This window comes from Rhagoletis zephyria, unplaced genomic scaffold, assembly GCF_001687245.7.
Source record: "Rhagoletis zephyria isolate East Lansing unplaced genomic scaffold, Rhagoletis_zephyria_1.1 Rzeph_scaffold_06054, whole genome shotgun sequence".
In the NCBI taxonomy this organism is placed as follows: Eukaryota; Metazoa; Arthropoda; class Insecta; order Diptera; family Tephritidae; genus Rhagoletis; species Rhagoletis zephyria.
In genome coordinates, this window is record NW_016163137.1 from 15,796 (window position 1) to 21,678 (window position 5,883).

The 5,883-nt window shown below is 35.0% G+C and overlaps 1 pseudogene; it reads left to right on the forward strand.

The window, feature by feature from the left end:
* The first annotated feature begins 319 nt into the window (after positions 1–319).
* On the forward strand, positions 320–4,573 carry LOC108372823 (uncharacterized; annotated as a pseudogene).
* Positions 4,574–5,883: the final 1,310 nt, after the last annotated feature.

Here is a 5,883-nt window from a genome sequence, read left to right on the forward strand (position 1 = left end):
AATAAAAAGTACATAGTACGTCATGTCCCACATGGCCTGACAAATAGCATTAAATAGTCTGACTCGCGAGTCATTTGTGTACGTTTTGACTCGCCTCCAACTACACACAGTTGAATCATTCAGAGTCATTTCAGGAGTCATGTCGGTGTAACTAACACATATTTGTTTTCACAAATGCATCCAAACCGACTCGCGAGTCAAACGCACTGTGTATGCCGCCTATTACAAATCTATATAAAATCAAAAGAGAGAAACAAAAATGAAAAAATGTAAATAAATAAATAAAAAATTAAAAAAGAAAGAGAACGAAATACAATTTTCTATTAGCCTGTATCTAAAACATACACATTACATTTTAAGTACATAGATAGCGAAACTCAGCTGATATTAAGTTAATAAGTTAACGAAAATACGAGTACAAAACACTTTTAAAGTTGCTTTTATTTGCGATAGTTTAAAAATCCTAGGCATTATTTTCGATAAAAAATAACTCAAGTATAAAAATCATTGTACATAAGTATATAAAAAAGAACTTAGCAACACGCCTAAATATTATTAAGTACCTTTCGTCCAAGCACTGTTTCGTACATGCGTCAACGCTGATAAACCTCACAAGAGCACTCATCTTGTCAAAAATGGATTATGGTCTCCCAAAATATGGACATTACTCGAAAAGTAATCAAAAACTAGTTACACGATCCTACCACGCAGCAGCACGTAGAAGTATACGAGCTTTCCCTACATCACCTATCAAATGTATATTAATGGAAACTGGACTTCCATCGCTACAAGAGCGAACAATTCACAGCACACTTAGGCTTATCCCAAAAATACTGAATGGTAATAACCCCTTGCTCTACAACTTGACAGTAATAGAAGTTGAAAGGAACAGACCTCTAAGACGCCCGTCATAAATCGACAAATGTATTCTATCAGCAAAGGAGTTAGGTCTTACCATCACACCAAGAAAACCTACGCACAAAAGTCCGCCGCCGTGGCTATGTTTCAACAGGTTTATTTGTTTCAACCTGATGGCTTACCGTTAAACTTGTACTACACCAATAGTTTATCGTAAAATTTTCAATACACGGATGCATCGCAGGCTAGCCCACTTACATCCTTTGCTGTTGTTGACGAGTACCAGAATACTATAAGTGCTGGGCACCTATTTCCATTCAGCTCGGTGTACACAACCGAGGCTGAAGCAGTACTGCAGGCGGTCAAATTTGCATTCAAAACCAACGACAAGTTCATCATCTGTACGGATAGCCTTTCCACAATCAACATATTGGCCAATGTGAAGAACAAGAACGCGTTGGCTTTGTCTATACGTTCGTTATGTGGATTCCTGGCCTGGATGTTGGCATCATGGGTAACGAGACTGCAGATCAATGAGCAAAACTCGCAACAATGGAACCTCTACTTTTAAGCCAGTCGGTACTAAACGGTCACATACTTCATCTAGTGCGAATACAAATAGCTAACACAAAGGCGCAGGAATGACGTTACTTTCACCACAACTATGTAAAATATAACGTAGGAGGAAAGAAGCCAACATTCCCTCAGAACGTCTCCTGTAACGACATAAAAGCCTTCACACGTCTACGAATTGGACACACATCTTTATCCTTAAAGGGATTAACCATTGCACAATATACAGGTAGCAGCATGGCACCAGATACAACAAGTGCATATATTTTGTTGTTGCTTGAGGTCCATAAAGTGTCGAAAAGGGAAATGTCAAATTTGCTGAGTTGGACAATTCAACAGAAAAGCCAAGTGTCCAGCAAGTCTAGAAACGTGAGTATTAAAAATTATTACATACATATATCGTTACCTCAATATAGAAAGGCCCTAACTCATATTGTCGCTGAAATACAAAAAGCCGTAACTAAGTAAAAATCCAAAATTTCCTTTTTGATTGTATATATGATGCATTTCATCGAATTATAAGTCCCCACATCATTTTAAGCAATAACAAATTTTAGTCAGTTACTGAATTTTTGCGTTTTAGCGACTATATGAGTTAGGGCCTTTCTATATTAAGGTAACGATATGAAATTTATACAATTTTCAGAGAACATTAAAACGCTCTACATTGTCAACTAAATGCAGAATATATGTATATATGTGCACGCATATCTAATATCATAACTAACTAATAATTTGTTGATTATTTATAGCTTTGGGCGTTGTGGAGCAGGAGCCGCAGACGTAGCTACAAATGCTATGAATGGGTGGATGGTGGCCGGTCATGGTGATACTTTTTCGGACGCATTCAGTCAACTAGAAAGTTACGCTGGAGCACTCTTTGTGCCATGGATTTCTAACCTTAAAACGTCATCAGATCACCCCCATCTCCTGGCAAAACAACAGAATTCGGCATTTATAAAACGCGCCTGAGTGTGTGCAGCTTCCTAGCTGTTTGTGCGCCCAAAACGCGAACGGCTTCACGTACAGTTCTGGCCCTGGCTAGCGATGTTCCACGCAGTAGCACGAGCTCATTGTGTGCTGCGATTGTCCTCGGCATATTGACCGAATTAAATCAATTTAATGGAAGCGCAGCTAATGACATTGTTAATATTTCTTGATGAAAACACTGTCATGAATGGTTTTTATAAGCGTAAAAAACTTACAAAGGAATGGCTACCTGAAGAGACAAAGTTTTACCGGTGCTTGCGAACTATAGGATCAAACTTCTCATTGATGTGCCAATTGTTTCCGAGCCATACGCGGCGTGACTTAAAACTTACAATTTAAGAAAGAAGAACAGAGCAATTTGGCTTCGATTAACAAGCCACTGCTTTATCCGAAACTTTTTAATATCGAGATTTGAAAACGTAACTAGAGACTGAAGAACGCGAGAGGGAAGAAACTAAGCATGGTAAGATGACAAAATTTAGTGTAACATTTTGCAATAATTGCGTTTAAGAAGTAATACAATTGTTTATTTACCTTCTAACATTATACATATTCATACCCAAATTATAGTTGTAATTTGTTCAATTTGCAGGTGAAACTCGGGGCAGTACAGCAACACGTTCTCTCAAAAACGGCAATGATAAGTATAAGAAAAAACTTAAAGCGCTAAGAGGCGTGAAGTCGCACCACACCATCTAGGGAATTCTGTTAACGATGATCCCAAAGCTATTCATTAAAAATAAATAAATTGCTATCCAAGCAAAATGTATTACACAATAAAGTTGAAGTTCTTCCACCAGCAGAGGCTGTGCATTTGCTGCAGTTCACCACAATTTTGTTGCCAACTATTTCAACGGAAATCAGGACTGTAAAACTTGAGATAGCACATCCAACAAACTAGGCAGTCAAAACTGAGCACTTCGCCAACTATGAAAGCAACTTCCGAAATACCCGCAATCTCCAAATAGATGCAGAAAAATGTTTAGAAGCAGAAAGTTGGTTAGACCAAATCGAAGAATTTATTACTTACATAACACCTACTACTTCTAGCGCACTAGATAATAGTAATGGAATGATAACACCAAATAACGAAGACATTACAAACTATGAAGTGCCAACCAAACTTGAAAGTAAAACATTTGTTGATTTGGCATAGTTAATGCATTGAAAGAAGGGGACAATCTAACACTGATGGATGCCATGCCTGCCACACCAATGTCACTTTCGCAACGTGATTTAAACGAGTGTGATATCCAACAAATATTACATAATGGATTTGGCGAATGGATCTTTAGTGCTAGTCTCCACACTGGAACCTGGCAATCCAGACCAAGTCGTAAACGAAATTTATATGATGGATAAAACTACTGGCAAACTGTGTGACAAGCCCTGGATATACCTGGATCTATAGTGCAGGGCGTTTTGTTTGTGATGAACTAAAATTTTTCACATTTGATTCTTAGGAGACGCGCATATAAAATAAAAAAATTGTTCAATTATTTAGTGGCGCTAAGGTCCAAATCGTTTAAGTTAGGTTATCAAATTAATTCTTTTGAATGCAATATCGAGTTTGTATTCAAGTTAATAGAACGTTTAATATTAATGTTACTTTAACTAAATTTGCATAGTATGTGTTCTAAATATGTTACATGTACATACCGCACGTTTAATAATATGGAGAATATTATTTCCAAATTTAAATTTTGTGGGAAAACGCAATAAAAGTTTGGCTCCTTATCAAGGTTTTATACAATTAATAAAACCGCCAAAAACGTAAATTTTGAATTTCTTCTCTCTATTATTAAACATTAAATATGGTCCAAGAATCAATAAAAGGAAAATTAAATATGTAATCCTTAACCTTTGATTATAGTAAATTATGTATATTTTGTTTGCTTTCATAACCAACAGTATGTAGCTTCGAGGCGCCTTTCCAAACGGCGTCTCGTACAAAGTTCTGAGATTCATTATTTATATAGATGAATCTGTGATTGTTTGCATCAATTACTTTCACAGTGTTTGTGACTCCAATAATTGAACGTTTTTTTCTTACTCTATTGGCACCATTTCAGGAATTGGTCTGTTTAATAGAGTCCGACCGATTAATCGGCATCGGCTAGTATCGGCCAAAAGAATCGACATCGGCCGTGTTGGCAAGAAACATTTTAGCAAGTTTTGGCTATTTTTCTTTGTCTTAAAAAATTGTATTATTTGTTTTATAAAAATATAGCTTACTATATAAACAAAACCCTGTAAATCAAAATTTAAACTTTGCAGAACATTTATAAAAATTCGACAAATTTTAACAAATGTTCATCAAAGTTCGAAACTGTTTAATCAGATTTTATAGAACTTTTTGAGTATGCAGTTTTTTTTAAATTTTAGTGTAATAAAGGACTTATCGTTGATTTTTGCCAATTTTTTGTTCACGCATTTTCTTCCATACAAAGTGTGTTCGAAATTTTTGTTGGGGAAAATCAGCAACACCTTCCACAAAAAAGTTGCCAAAAATCAACGGTAAGTCCTAGCTACTTAAAATTTGCACTTCGTATAATAAAATTGAATGGGCTACAAAGCTGCATACTCAGAATGTTTCTAGAAAATCGAATTAAAAAGTTGTCGAATTTTGCTAATTTTTTGTACAAAGTTTGAAACTTTTACTTACATGGTTTTTGTTACATTACACTTTCATAAAAAAGAAATAAACATTAAATAAACGAAAGGGAAATAGCCAAAGAATGCTAAAATTGTCTTCCCTATTTATATTTTCTTCACTGTATGTATTTTTACGATTTTCTTTGAATTAATCGCTGAATTCCTAAATCTTTCGGGTTCTTTTAACTGGATTACTTATTATTTACGTTACAACAATACTTTCATCATGATTTTAAAATCTACGTTTTCTATTTATTAACAAATTGTATTGAAAACACAATTATAGTCAGCAAAAGCTGCATATTTTTACTACTATGAGTACAACTAGGAAATGTAATTTCGAATGAACTATTTATTTTACATTAAATAAGAAAGACTATGGAACAAAGTATTGCAATAATATGTATAAGCGATATAATATTTTTTGAAAACATATTTATGTATGTACACAAATAAGTGCATAGATTCCGGGGTGACTTTTGTTTTTGTAATGTTATTTAATTATTTGTTTATGTAATTATTTTGTTATTAATAAAATTATTTGTTCTTTAATGAATTTATATTCATGTAGTTTTTTTTAAGGTATCCGCATCGGCATTGGCCGATTCTTTGCCCTCCGGCCGATTAATCGGTATCGGACAAAAATTGGGAATCGGTCGGATTCTACTGTTTAGGCATATTGAGCTCTGCAAAAATTTGCTTGGGAAACGTTCATCAACCGTGCACAAAGCCAGACTCATCACCTAAATATATAAGATTGTCATTGGCCGGAATTTCGTTGGCATGGGACAATGCAAAATATTTAAA